The sequence below is a fragment of the Malurus melanocephalus genome, unplaced genomic scaffold, assembly GCF_030028575.1.
Source record: "Malurus melanocephalus ecotype Western Australia unplaced genomic scaffold, MMel_1.1 scaffold_451, whole genome shotgun sequence".
Classification (NCBI taxonomy): domain Eukaryota; kingdom Metazoa; phylum Chordata; class Aves; order Passeriformes; family Maluridae; genus Malurus; species Malurus melanocephalus.
Window position 1 is genome coordinate 534,712 of NW_026623683.1, and position 14,340 is coordinate 549,051.

The 14,340-nt window shown below is 38.1% G+C and overlaps 1 long non-coding RNA gene across 1 annotated transcript; it reads left to right on the forward strand.

The window, feature by feature from the left end:
* The first annotated feature begins 2,697 nt into the window (after nucleotides 1-2,697).
* On the forward strand, nucleotides 2,698-13,110 carry LOC130581963 (uncharacterized). Its single transcript, XR_008966282.1, has 5 exons — nucleotides 2,698-2,826; nucleotides 4,414-4,485; nucleotides 8,444-8,634; nucleotides 9,232-9,293; nucleotides 10,256-13,110. It is a non-coding gene; the product is annotated as an uncharacterized LOC130581963 (long non-coding RNA).
* The last annotated feature ends 1,230 nt before the right edge of the window (nucleotides 13,111-14,340 follow it).

Here is a 14,340-nt window from a genome sequence, read left to right on the forward strand (position 1 = left end):
AAAAAAGAGAATAACGAAAGCCACCACAAAACACTGATTTAGGCAAAAGCTGTTTCCATCATATTATTTTTTTCCAAGGTAAAGACTCAGTGCCTAGACTTTTAAACAAGTGCTTTATCCTTGAAAATTAAAATAAAATATTTTCATGTAATCAGTAAATTTTGTTATGAAAGTTTACAGCAGCTATATTAAACGATAAGAATAACTACTATTTTGAAATTCTGAACATCTCATAATTAGACCAGCCTTTAAGAAATATTCAGAGTTAAGGCACATTAGAATGTATTCCACAACATGGAGACAGCCCTGACAAAGAAACATTATTCTTAGATTTACAATTAATTACCCTTATGTCTATACCTTGCATTCAATTTGCATATCTTAAAAGTGCTGTAAATTTCATAGCACTCCCTTGTTATTTAAGATCATTCTGCTTTAGTAAAAGTTTCCACAGTGATAACTTTCTCTTGATTATGTAGTTGTGAGGTCAATAAATTTGGCTTTACTTGGCTCCACAATGTTATAATTTTTCTTTTTTTTTGTGTTGTTTTTCATTATTTTGCTCCTTGTTCCTCCTGCCCTCTCATTTATAATCCCCTGAAGAACCAGTAGATAGAGAGGTCTGGCTCGAAGACGAAGTGAGTGGTCAGATCCTCAGATGTTATCTTTTTCCCAGAACGCTCTGGTACTGGGTGTCTGACATGTTCTATACATCTTTCTGGTGTCAACCTCATTAAACAAATACAACTTGATGTATAGCTCTCAAGAAATGAAATTTCTTGCGATGAATTTGCTCTGTATCACCCCAAGTTCTCTCTNCTTCGGGTTTAATTTTGTGTCTTCTTGATTTCAACCAGAATTTTACATAGTGGCTGTTCATAATTTTGTGCCCTGAGATTTGTCAGTGTTTTCTGATATTTAAAGAAATATCCACATTTTATGCTCACAGTTTGGTGTTTCCTGCTTTCTAAACAAGGAATCCTTGCCTTGGGTGAGGTGTGGTGCATTCAGGTGGTGGATGCTGATTTTCAGAATGTTTACGTTGGTCAGATACGTGTGTGGATTTTCTCTAAACGTTAGACATGTTGCAGCATGTTTGTTGTAAATTCTTTAATCTTCTGTAAATAATTACATATAAATGTGCTTGACCTGTGTTTTATGCTCTAATTTAAGGTTAACACAATATCCTGTAAGCCAGAAGGATATTGAATGCTTTACCAGAATAGTAAATATTACTCTCATCTTTTTTTCCCCTTTTTTCCCCCCTCTTCAGCCTAAAAGAATTTTAAAAAGAAATATGTTTTCAAACTAAAATAAACCTTCTTTAATGAGACTATACATTATTTACAGAAAAATGCCACTAAACTCAATTAGTACTGGTCTCACCACTGGGYAGAATTGAAGTTGCTGAATTTTTTTTTTAATGTAGTTCATTGAAGTCATTACTGAATCTGGGCAATATTCTATTTTTAATCAATTTAAAAAGTATAATGTAAGAGAAAAGAACAACACACTGTATGGATTTTTGTAGATTCAGTGCTGCAAAAAACCACACAGACAAATGCACAATAAAGTTTATGCCCATCTTTCTTTTCTCAGAAAAATTGTTTAAAGCTAAATGTTTAAATGTTACATTAAACAGGTAATTCCTTATTGCCACCCTCTGTATTATTAATTGGTAGCTTATTAGAGTTATTTAAAAAGTTATTATTGCGGCTTCTTTCATTTAATATTTTATTGTATAACACTATTATTTAAAACTACTTTGCTGGATAACAGCAGCCATCCAAAACATTGTCTGTTGCTCAGAAACAGAAATAATGAAATAATGGAGAGCAGAGCTATTGTGTTAAACTAATGACTGGTTATACTTMATATATTAAACAAAACCTCAGAATACAGCACTTTGAAATGCKTTCTTGTTGAGCGATCCAATAATTGCGAATTTTAAAGCCGAATATATGTTTTTAAAATGGAAGGATCTGTCTTTTTTCCCTTGGGACATGGTGTTGAAGTTACAGGCAAGAACGGGGTGCAGGATTTAACAGATRTATTCATCTCTGCTTTTGAATTTCTCCCAGGCCTTTTAATATATAAATAATTGTGAAGAACTAAAGTAACCACTTTTAACCTTATTTTAATGGGCCTGATACAAGCRAGTGTTGAATATGGCACTGTTCTATTGGATTATAATATAACATTCCTATTAAAATGATTTTTAAAAACCTTCCCAAAATTCCAATAACAGTATTTCATGGAATATAACATGGTAGTGGAGATTAGCTAGCYCTGGAATACCTTGGCAAAAGTGTTCAAGTAACAAGAGTTTTTCTAGTCTTATGTCCTATATACATCTGTTAAATTACTCAGAGATCTCATTAAATAAAGCTAATGTACTTGTAAAACAGTAGGGAGAGACAGTATATCATTGTAACTGTTAGAAAGAGCCATTCTGGCAAGGAGGGAGCCAGGAAGGCTTGGTGTATGCTGGTCAGTGGAGATGTTTCTAGGCCATAAATCTTGGCCCTTTCCTGCCTAGTTATTGTGTATTTCTTTAGGTGAGAGATTGATTGTAGCAATGGAAGATGAATTTGCCCATAGACCCTTTACTTTTTTTCTGTATACTCCTGATGCCTCGCCAAGGTGATAATGCCTTTTTTTTTTTTTTTTTTTTTGCAATCATTTGTTTCAGATTAAAAGCGTGAAACTGCATGGGGAAACACAAGAAGGCTTGTCTCTGCAGACAGGCAAAGGTGAGGGCATGAAGATGTATAACCGTCCCAGGTGGGAGAAGAGCACAGTTCACCCCCTCAGGATTTGAAACAGGTCTGTCTGAAGGAGARTGAAATAGGGTAAAACTGAGAAAGAACCTCTGCATTTCTTTATTGTGCATTTTGAGGATGGTATTCTAATTTTTTTTTTTTTTAAGTATGGCTGTGTTATGCAACTAAAATATTTAGTGCTGCTAAAATATTCCTTACCTGTCTGTTTAGTGCTGGGCAAATGGCACAAGAGCTGCCCCCTCCTTGTGTTCCAGACTGAACAGGGGATGCTTTTCARGAATATATATAGATGCTGAATTTATAAGGATCAATATAGTCACAAATGTTGTACAACATGTCAGGATATCATAAAAAGCAGGCAGTTCTGTATAAAATACTAGCTTAATCTCTGAGATTTTAAAGCCTCATTAAAATGTGGATAAAGTCCATATATGGAATGGCAGCATTCAAAAGGTTGAAGTTGTATATCTGTGGTGCAGAAGTTTTAACCGTTACACTTGAATGTCAGTCGACCCATTTGATCAGAGTTGATATTAATGTGAAAAGAGGTGATGGGGTGCATCATATACACCTTCTAACCAGTAGGATTTGTTGTTTAAGGTTTGGGGATTGCGATGTGAAAACTTTTGTCCCTTGATTTTTGAAATCTGATGTGCTGGAATAGGGGTGGCAATGTGAGCATTAATTTTACATCACAGGACTTCCAGGCAAACTCTGTAAGTTGTGTTTAACAGGGCAGAAAGATGGGGTGGCCTTTCCTGTCACCAGAGGGGCACTGAGAGAGYGGGATTGTGGCTGTGTGGGAGCCTGGTTAGAGCAGAACAGACCCCTCAAAAGACAAGAAGCTGTGTCTGCAGCTGACAGCACTGAAAATTGCAAATATCCAGCTTCTTGCATGGCTGTGGAATTTCGCTGTCCTAGCTTTGCAGATAGTTTTTTATTTTCCACTAAAAGGTTGTGTTTGCTYCTGCTTGCAGTGCTGTTTCCCAGATTTGTGACACCCTGGTATTGTGCTGTACACATCTGCTGGGCAAAGTTATCTGGTGGGGAGAAATCTGAGGATTCTGAGTGTTTTTTTTCTGGGAGAAACTTTGAAAGTCAAGCAAATACTTTCATCTTGACCTTTCTGCAAGGCTGCCCCATATTCACTAGTTGTCAGCACATGTTTGTCTGGAGCCATTCGTCACTGCCATCCGTCACTCCTCTGCCATTCCCATCAGTCCCATTATCTGGGATCAGGAGAGAGCTGAGGATGTAGCCTGAAGGATCATTAAACCTCAGCTTCCAGGTACTGCAGGTAGTCCAGGTGGTCTGTTGTTATTTATAATAAAGAAACAACGCAGCAGAACTGCCTGGCGGTGGCCCATGAGGCCCAGAGGAAGGACGGGCTGGGGGATGTCAGCACTGAAGGACAGCTAAAAGTGGACTTTCTTCCCCCYACACTGTAGGCAGAGAGGATTTATTGAACATCTGTTCAGTACATGGCTGGGAAGATTGATTAATTTAATTGCTCACACTTTGCTTAAGTAACATTTGAATACTTAATGTCAGGTTTGAAGGATATTACAACGTTTACTYGCACACCTTTTTAAAGAGGCAGAGYTTCTCATTGCTTTTTGTGTCTTTCAAGGAAGTTGAAATGCATCCTGAAATTTACTTTGCCCAGAGGTGTGGGAAAAGCTGCTTCCTCTTGTAAATGCAGGTAGATATTTTTTGTGTTTTACTYATTGTGGTAAATCATTAATGTTATGAGGTGGGATTATCCTCAATTTTTGGTGGTAATTTTCCTTCTTTTATCCAGGATAAAGACAATTCAGAATATTACGTATTTCTGTACCCTTTAACATAATATCGTCACACTGAAGGAGTAGATGAATTAAAGTCACAATAATTTATTGCATTTTCTATTCAGAGAGGGTATTTGGGAAGAAATTCCTGAACTTCCTCTTGAGGAATCCCACCCATGAGCCTAGGGGCAAACGTTAAACAACAGAACCTTTAKTGTTGCTATTTCTCTACATTTTGTGTATATCTGATAGCTTCTCATCTGTGTAGCTCTGAAAAGTTTATCKGATCAAGGTCTGATCAAAAATGATAAAAACCTACTGAAAGTGTTAACAGKCACTTGAGAACATTTGGCACAAAAACTAAACCTTGAGCAAATATCCTACAGTTCTCCACACTTTTAGGGCAGCAGATGTTGATATTATTGCCTGTGTGAATGCAGCAATGTCTGTGACTACCAGCAAGTGCTTATTGTTTAAAGATAAAGGTGAAGATCCTTGTTTCACTGCAGTGTAGGACTGCCTTTACATTTGTCACCATCAGATGTTAAACTGAGAAAAAGCAGACTGATAGATAGAGGTGCATGTGCAAAGACTGATTCTGTAGGATTTTTTCCATCCGAAAAGGGATTTCTTTTTTYCCCTTATCCTCCATGCTGTAGTAAAGATGTTCTTTGATCTGTTAGTACAGCAGTTCATTTTAAGTCTGGTATACAGTCAGATATTCTATTAGATACGAGATCTTTAACTATTTGTCTTACTTTGTGCGTAATTTGCTTTGGAACTGTTGGCCCAATAAATAGTAAATGATGCTGACTTACACAGCCATGTATTTTTATTGTCTGAGATACCATATATAATGTTCTCACAACAATGCTTAACTCTGAGAGGGTAGGGATTAAACACTGYTCCATGACTAATTTACTGCCTCACAACATAAAAAGCAAAGCTTGGAGAGAAAGGCCTCATACGAGGCCGCATAAAGCAGAGCAATGCTATCATGTAGTGGCACTTAATAACGGCACTGGCATTTTGTTAGCATCTCTACAAGAAAAAAATTGTTCTTAGGGAAGGATAATCTACAGTCAAATCTGATTGAAGTCAAAAGAAACATTGGCTGATTTCTTTGAAAGATGCCCGTCTGTCCCTGGATTTGACTGTACACAATACATCCTGCAGCAGCGAGTCAGATTGTCAAGGCCAGAACCAGGTGCCTATGTTACTTGTATCCTTCTACATCAGTCATACTGTAGGGAGCAGACAATTAATTCTGGAGCAAAATTGAAAGTCAGAGGCAGAGTGTGAAAGAACAGAATGACAATAATAAAGTGCCCCTGCCTCACATTAATCTCCCTCACTTCAGGGCTGTCAGAGGCGGCCTGGCGGTGACTAATGCCAAGCTTTGCATACAGTGGTCACAGACATGAGCAGCATGCTCCCCTTACAGCATCCACGATGCGCTTTGTTGAGTTTTTGACTCCTGCGGAATCATTGGAAAAACATCGCCGCTGGTCAGAGGGAGCAGGACCGAGTTCCTTCATCATACACCTATTGATCGATGGGCAGCATTCCCGGGCTCGGCTGGAAAGGAAGGGAAGGGGAGAAAAAAGGGAAAGAAAAAAAAAAAAAAGAGGAGAAAGGAAAAGAAAAAAGGGATCCTGACAAATGCAGGGAGATTAAAGTAACTTTTTGAAGGGATGAGCTCAGCAGATAAGGGTTAATAAGTTTATCTTTGAGTAAGTGCATATCATGTGCAAGTCCAAGCATCAGGACAAAATGATCTTACACCTCTACAGACACGCTAATCCATTAACATTGCAAAAGACTTTGATGCACATTTGGGAATTGTGTTGCATTGATTTTATTGTCATCTTTTTGCACAAATAGTAAATAGGGTAACATTTAAGGAACGGTGTAATTATTCCCAAAAAGCAAGACATCAATGTAAAGTTTATTGTTGTAGACCAGACATTTTGACAGGAATACTGTAATATCCCAGAGGTGTCACTGGGTTACTGAAAAGGTTAAAAATTGGTGCATTGTGTCGGAGAAGAAAGGCAGTAACAACAAACAGCATTCAAAAAAATCACAGGCACTTCTGTAAGAAAGTGGAAATGTGTCATGTAACAACACACAGCTCCTGTAAGTGGATTGCTGCACCGAGGAAGAAAGTGAAGCACACCTAATGAAAATGCTTCCTCCACTGCCAGCGTTTCAGGGCTCRCTCTCATTACTGAGGCTGCAAAAACAACTTTCCTCTCAGGTTCCTCCTTTTGTTGTATCCAAGCYCCACACATGCTGTATGGTGGAGTTTGATAGGGCCGTGGCTGAAAATTTCATTTATCTTCTCTGGTAGTTGTGGGGGGAAATTCCCACGCCAGACTTTATTTGCCAAACTCTGCTGTGTTTTTCCTCACTAGCCATGTGCACGTGTCCTAAATCAGGGGGACAATAGTATTTTTTATAGAGTGCTATTTGACAAGGAGAAAAGTACTTGCAGCCTTGTGTTATAGTTGACCAGCAGAGCAGCATTCATTAGAATTGGAATAAGAGGGAAGGGATATAGGGAAATTCATGGTATGTGACCAAGAACAACATGTTTTATGTTTAAGTATATTGTTTAGCATTCTAGAGGACTAGGAAAGAAGCACATAGGTCCCCTTGTATAACATGTCATTGGATCAGGATTAAAATGTATTTACAAAGACATTTTGAGGCTTGCACACTGTCAAGAACTGTGGGGTTTGATTTCTTTTTCTACACAATTTTTTTTTTCCATCAATAGCTCCCAAATCCTTGTTCGGACTTAAACCATTTTTTTAGCATTTCCAATAGTTCTTTCAGGCTACTCAACTGGATATGCAGTTGTCTTCACTTCAAGAAGCAAACAGGAAATGCAGAAAGTGTTTGTCACTGAGGCAATCAGTATGGTTTGAATTTGGGAACCTAAACACAACTTTTAGTGCTCRTTTGTGCCAAGGGAGGAAATCTGCTACCTGGCAGCAGTGACTTTTATCCTGCACTTGGATTAGCCCTTTCATGGGCTGCAAAACACATTTTACAACATTACACAAAAGCATGAGATGAAATATGCATATGGTACGTGCCTGACATCTCCAAGAATACTGATAGGAATGCACTTCACAATGTGTCAGTCCCTCACCTCTGGGCTCCCTTTCYATGTTTTTCTGAATTCTAGGGGTTTTAACCCCAGAGAAGTTCGTGGCAGGGATGGTTTGGAAGGCAGGTGAGTCCAGSTCTCATTTGTGCAGTGCTGGAGGTTCTCATTCAGATCTCTGGCAGAAAGCAGCTCTCAGTTTTACACTCATGATGCTCCCTCCCCTAGTGAGATTACACAAAACTGACTCCTTCACTCTGTTTTCTGGATTGTCCTCTGCTTCCACAGGCAATGAGATCCCAGCACTGATTTCAGCTGCACACCAGCCACTACTGATGATTATGGCATTCCCTGCTTTAATCCAAAGTTTTTGGAGTTTAAATGAGGTGGGGATCTGTTTTCCAGAGCTCTCTAAGGTGTGTGTGCAGCACRGTGGCTCTACCAGTGCTTGGAGGAGCCACAGCTAGGAGCTGTCACTCGAAATGCACTGTTCCAAAGTTTTGAATAAATAATTGGTGTGTGAATCCTGCATCCTCAGCTGACCTAGATGTGGTAGATCTAATTATGTCAAGGCTGCACACTTTTAAATGCTGCTTTTTCTTTTCTATTTTTTTTTTTTTTGCCAATATATTTATTCTATTTATTTATAATTGAACGAGGGAAAAAAGGGATTTCCCTATGTTTTTCTTTATGGTTTTATAGGGTTGTAAGGTATCTTACTCCTCTAACTTAGGAAAATCTTGATTTTTGTTTTACAGATACTGTGAACAACTTATGTATAAATGGAAAAACAGCACCTGAGTTGTTCAAGTAAAGCAGCATTGTTATACAGAAATAATGGTTGAATCCTATTTTCCTGCATGCTCATAGAATGTGTGAGCTCTGCTGACCTCAAATCTCTCTCAGTTTAAGAAGCTGYGAAAAACTCTTCCTAAACTTTCCACTGAAGGTGTGTCAGTGTGCAGAATGACAGACAGCTCTTTTGGCTACTGATGGGACACACTGCTGATTCCATCTCCATAAAACCTGGAGAGAATTCAGGCCACACAGACTGGTTTCCCTTCAGCCAAGACAAAAAAGCCTGAATTCTATTCTCCAGATTGGAAGATTAAGAGGTGCTGGGCTGCCCAGATTGCATTCCCACTTCTATGAACAAAATTGGCCCTTACTATATTTRTATCACTTTGAAACAGAGAAATTAATGCGGTCTCTAAAATATTGTCCATTAGGATACGTTTAAAGAGAAGTTCTATAAAAATTTGGGAAATTAACACTTTTGCAAATAAGTGTGACATGTTAATAATCATAAAACAAATTSGGGAAAAGTTGTGTTCCTTCAGTGAGTATTTGCCATGTACAATCCAGCTCATATGGGCRCTATTTTGGTACAATCCATAAAAAGCAGGAGCTCTCTTTCCATGAGAAATTTGGGTAATTTGTCCCCATATTTGTGACATGGATGATGTCTGTTGTTTAAAGTGCTATCTTCTCACAATGGCCTGTTTACTATCATGTTTCTGTGTTGTTTTGTTGGTTTTTTTTTCAGGGAAATGTGTGAGCCCCTTTACACATTGGCAGCTTTTGAAGGAAAGGCAAAACTTCCCTCAGGTATAATTAATATGTTATTTTGGCTTTGTACAAATGAGAGCAATGTCCCATGATTTCAATAGAAACAGGGAGTTCTCTTGACTCTCTTTCAACCCCTTGCAGCAGTTTCCTCCTTAGGCCCTTCAGTGTCTTTTTGCAGATCACCAGCATGCATCTGTGTTGGACTTTGATTAGACAACAATGAAAAATACAGAAAAAAAAMCCCCTGAATTACCAAATATTTATCAAATAAGACAGCAATTCTTAGGACAGTGCAGGTGGGGAGGGACCTCACCTAGAACAGTGACACACTCAAGGTGTTCTGTCAGTGTTTATGACTGTTCTCATTTAAGCACTSTAAAATGCTGAACCTGGTTCTAACTCTGCTTTCACCAAAGCTGTGGGGAGCAGGATCCATCTGAATGGTGAGCATTTCTGAAATGTCTGCCCAATCTGCCTGTGAAGGTTTCCTCCAATTCCCTGTAACCTTAGAAGAGTTTTTGTTGGGTACAGACACAGCAAAGACAGACTTGTCTTCTCACTCGCTCTGAAAGCTTTCATTTTGTTTGACAACATTTTATACTGAGCTTGGCTCATTCTCTCACAAGGAGAAAGTGTGCAAACTTTACATAGAAGTGGGCAGAAAATTTGGCTACATTTGTTTGCTGTAGCAAACACCAACTCACAGGAAGGCAAACGTTATACTGATTTTGTTAAAACTTGAAGAGGAAAAGATTTCTAGTGCCCAGTATGGAATTTTGGATCAAAATAACGAAGGAAAATGCAAAAGTGACTGCAGTTTGAGGCCCAGAGTATTTATATAGATATTGCCTATTTGGATTTCTCATCTTTTTTACTCTCACCAGCTCTCAGCCCTATGAATTCAGGTTTCTCCAGGTGAACCCTTTTGAAATTTCAAATGCTTGGTGGCTTGGAAGAAAAAAAAAAAAAAACCCATTTCATTTCTCTCTTCTCACATCTAGATATGAATCCTCACCTTATGTGGGCTGAWGTCCTGCTTCCAGAGAAGCATGCTGGTTTGATGACCCCGTGCCAGCCCTGGAACACAGTGGAGGAGACTGCTTAGAACATTTTGTGCCACTCTGGAGTGAATTCCAGAGCCCAGGCCCTGCACTGACACATTTCCATCCATCCCCTGCAATGCATGTGGCAGCAGTATTCCATCTGTTTCTAATGAGGCATAGCGGGGGAGGAAATCTTMTGCATAAACATCTCCCACATCACTTATGACTCCATTGAAGAACATCTTTGCAACAGAATTAATTTGTGACAGAGATTTTTAGCTATTTGTTTATTATAATACCTGTGGATATCGAACAGGAGAGATTAGCCAGTTCCTAAACCTGGCAAATTCCTTGGCTGCAATCCTTCCTGTGTTCTGGGAGCCAATTCCAGCACAAATTCTTGTTGTAAAGGTCTTGCCTGTATTCCCCAAAGTACAGATGATAATTTTGTATGTACCTATGCTATTACAGGGGGAGGGAGATGTAGCTAGATTTAATTCTAAACAAAGAGCAAGCTGTTCCTTATTTAATTCCGGTTATAAACAAGTTATAGCAAGATAGAAATGGAGGGTGAAACAAAGGAACAAAAAAATACCACTTTGCATAGGCTTTCTTTTAAAATCTTTGTTTCTTTGTACAGAAGAGCACTGCAATGATTTTTTTAGAGGGAAATAGTTTACTGTGATGTGTATGAAATAGAATTTTGATAGACAGAATAAGCTGCAATCCAGCTCTAAACTATAGATTTCCAAGCAGATTGATGCAACAAATTGTTAGCAAATAGCAGTTTGCAATTTGATGCTAATTAGACATAAGGCAAATATGTGCCATGACAAATTAGCAGCAAACCATACTGAAAAGGATTAGCAAGAGCTGGCACAGAGACTGCTCGATTTTGCATACTTCCTTGTCTTAGTCTAGGAGGTCTGAGCCAGTTTTCCTTCTCTGTAAATAGGAAACCAGAGCAGAGATCACAGGCATGCTAGAATGCCTTTAATTGCATATTTGAAATGTTTTAACTCTCTCTTAATCCCATGGAGGCTTTTCTCCATACCACCAGCTTTATTATCCTGGGAGATGATCAAGTGCTTTATCCATTTAATATTATAACTAAATACATTATGAGGTAAGTAACTCACGGGGTTATTTACTTTAGCAAGTCTATTGTACTTATAGATTTAAGAAAAAGCCCCATTCTTATTCAAAACACCTTTGCTTAACTTCCTGCAAATGTGTTTTTCAGCGGATTTAATTATTCATTTCATTAATAAATTAATTTTTGCTAGAGGATTATCACATTTCTTTATTGATGTGCACAATGCCATTGTGGTAGTTAGTGTAGATCAAACACTTCACCGTATCCAGATGAGATAATGCAGTTGTGTTTTCAAAGCAGGGAGGAGCAGGGGGTAATTTCTGTGCCAGTTCCTCAGAGCTGTGCCTCAATACCAGCACAGCTGTAAGTGTGACTCCAGAAYTAAAGCAAAAACTGCTCCAGAAYTAAAGCAAAAACTSCTCTTGCATCTTTAAAGGGTGAAAATTTCATTAGGATCAAGAACGCTAAACAAAAGCCACTGTAAAAATACCTGTTTGTTCAATTTAAGAAACTTGTTCTTTATGTGGCTGTTTGTTTAGTTTTTGTAATTAAGAGTTTCTGAGGTGAACCATCACATTCCCCAGGCTTTCAATTCATATTTGCTGGTGTGTACTTCAGTTTGGRTATGTAAAATGACATGTTTATACTTCAAGGAATCATTGGGTAGATCAGAGGTTCTTAAATAGGGTTTCTCTTTTAAATCTGAGTTTCTAGGGCATCCAAGGCATTTAACTTACTAGGCTGATGGTTGTTGTCTGAAATTATATATGTATAACATTCCCAACATTCCTATGTCTATAAATGGATCAAAAAGGTTGTTAGAAATAGTTCAAAGGTGCTAAAACATTATGTAGTTAGATGTAAACACACATTTCGGTTACCAAAATAAATGAAGTGGGAAAATAAAAGGATATTATGCACAAAAGATTGTTCTTTCATAATTCTTAGAGAGAATTCCTCAGACAATTTAAACCACGATCAGTAACAAGTTTTGCTACAGCACTGTCTTCCCACATAAACAGTATGATAACACACTTTAAGGATTTACAAAAAGGTGATCAAAGTAGTGCTGTTTAAAAAGAAAAAAGAGAAAACGCCAGGCTTTTCCTGCAGTTTCTGAAGGCATTTATATATTCACATAAAAGGCATGTCCTGTGAAAGCCTTGGTGTGCACTGAGGCCTGGAGAAGGAGTTTCTGGTATTGCCAGGCTGAACGTCTGCCTGCTCCCTTTTGCCAATATTTTTGCCCAGTTGCCACATCACATCAGAAATTCAGGCAACAATCTTTATGCTGCTGCAAAATTTTAGAAAAGTGAATTGATTGCCCTCTGGGCTCAAAACTTTATTTCCTTTTTGTTGTCATGCTCAGACTCATGGTGAGTTCTTGGTGAGCAGTTCTTTGCCTATACTGAAGGAGTGTAAAAACCCATCAGTTGGCAAATGTAGACTGAAAATTGGACTGGTTAAAAGGGATGTTAGGGATTTTAGGATTGCATTACATATAAATGGTTGTAATTCTCAAAGCAAAATTTGTTTCCAGTCAAGTATTTTCACATGGTGTCTTCCCTCACAAAAGCATCACAGATTTTCTGCCCGTGATGAAGCTTCCAAACACTCCCGGTGCTTAATTCAGCTCAAATTGCCTTTTTTTGGGGGGGGTCTGGGCTTGAATTTTTTTCTTCTTGTTTCTCCCAAATGGCTTTTGTGGAATACAAAGTGGTTGTGAATTTTTTTTTTTCATTGTAGATTTGTTTCCAAATTAGAAAAAAAAAAATTGTGGGGCAGGAAATAAATAGTCGATGAAAATTAAACCAGCGTAAATTTGTTAAACTACTAGAAAACTACACAAACACACACAGACAAAACCTGCAAAAAACCCCAAACCAATCCAACAAAAAGAAAACAGCAAAGAAACTCCACCACACCCACAAAAAAAGAAAAAAAAAACCACAAAAAGAAACCTTCACCCTGAAAAAAAACCCCAAACCAACCAACCAACCAACCAACAATAACAACAACAACAAAAAAAAAAAGTAAGGAAAACACTACTTTTGTAGGTTTCTGCAGGTTATTTCCTCAGGCTTGGGAGAAGATAGTAGATGCTAGGTTAGAGCAAATTCATCCTGATAAAGCACACATAGTTTTTGACAAATGTATTATCTCTTTAGATCACGGGATTAATAAGATACATTGTCCCCAGGAAAATATGTGCACTCATGGAGAACCTCATTGACATTGCTGCAGAGAGGTGAGTTCAAAAGGCCACGTATTAAAAACAGGGTTTTGAGGCTRTGCAGGCAAATTTTTTGTTTGAAATCTGTAAAAGTTTGCATTTGAATGACTTATAGCAGGTGACTGTCCACTTACCTGTGTTATCTGCAATCTGTGTGCAGAAATGAATGAAAAATAAAATGTGCTACAAATTTGACTTCCTAACTCCTGTTTTTTTGTTGCACATGGTGATGAGGACACAGGATGGCTGTGACCAGAGGGGATCTCTGAAGATCAGTGAGTCCATCCCCTGTCAGGGCAGGGTCACCTGGAGCAGGTGACACAGGATCAGGTAAATTTGGAATATCTCCAGAGAGGGAGACCCCACAACCTCTCCAAATGCTAATTTGTTTCCTGCTGTGCGCTTAACTCTGTTAAGAATAACTTTGACAGTTTTACTTTAAAGTCATTCAATTATTCTTATCAATATTATTAGTATTTACAGCAGAGATGGTATGRTATAATCTGACACTTCTCCCAGACATTGAAATATTTAAGGTTGTCTGGGGACTCTGGAATGTTCATAAAAATAATGAAATATTTATTGTCTTTATCTGCATATCTAAAATTCATCAATGAATAAAACCAGAGGGGGGAATCTTTAAAAAATAAAACAAAATATTATCCTGCTCTAATTTATAGTTGCTTTCTTTTATCTGTGTAAGATGCTTGAATT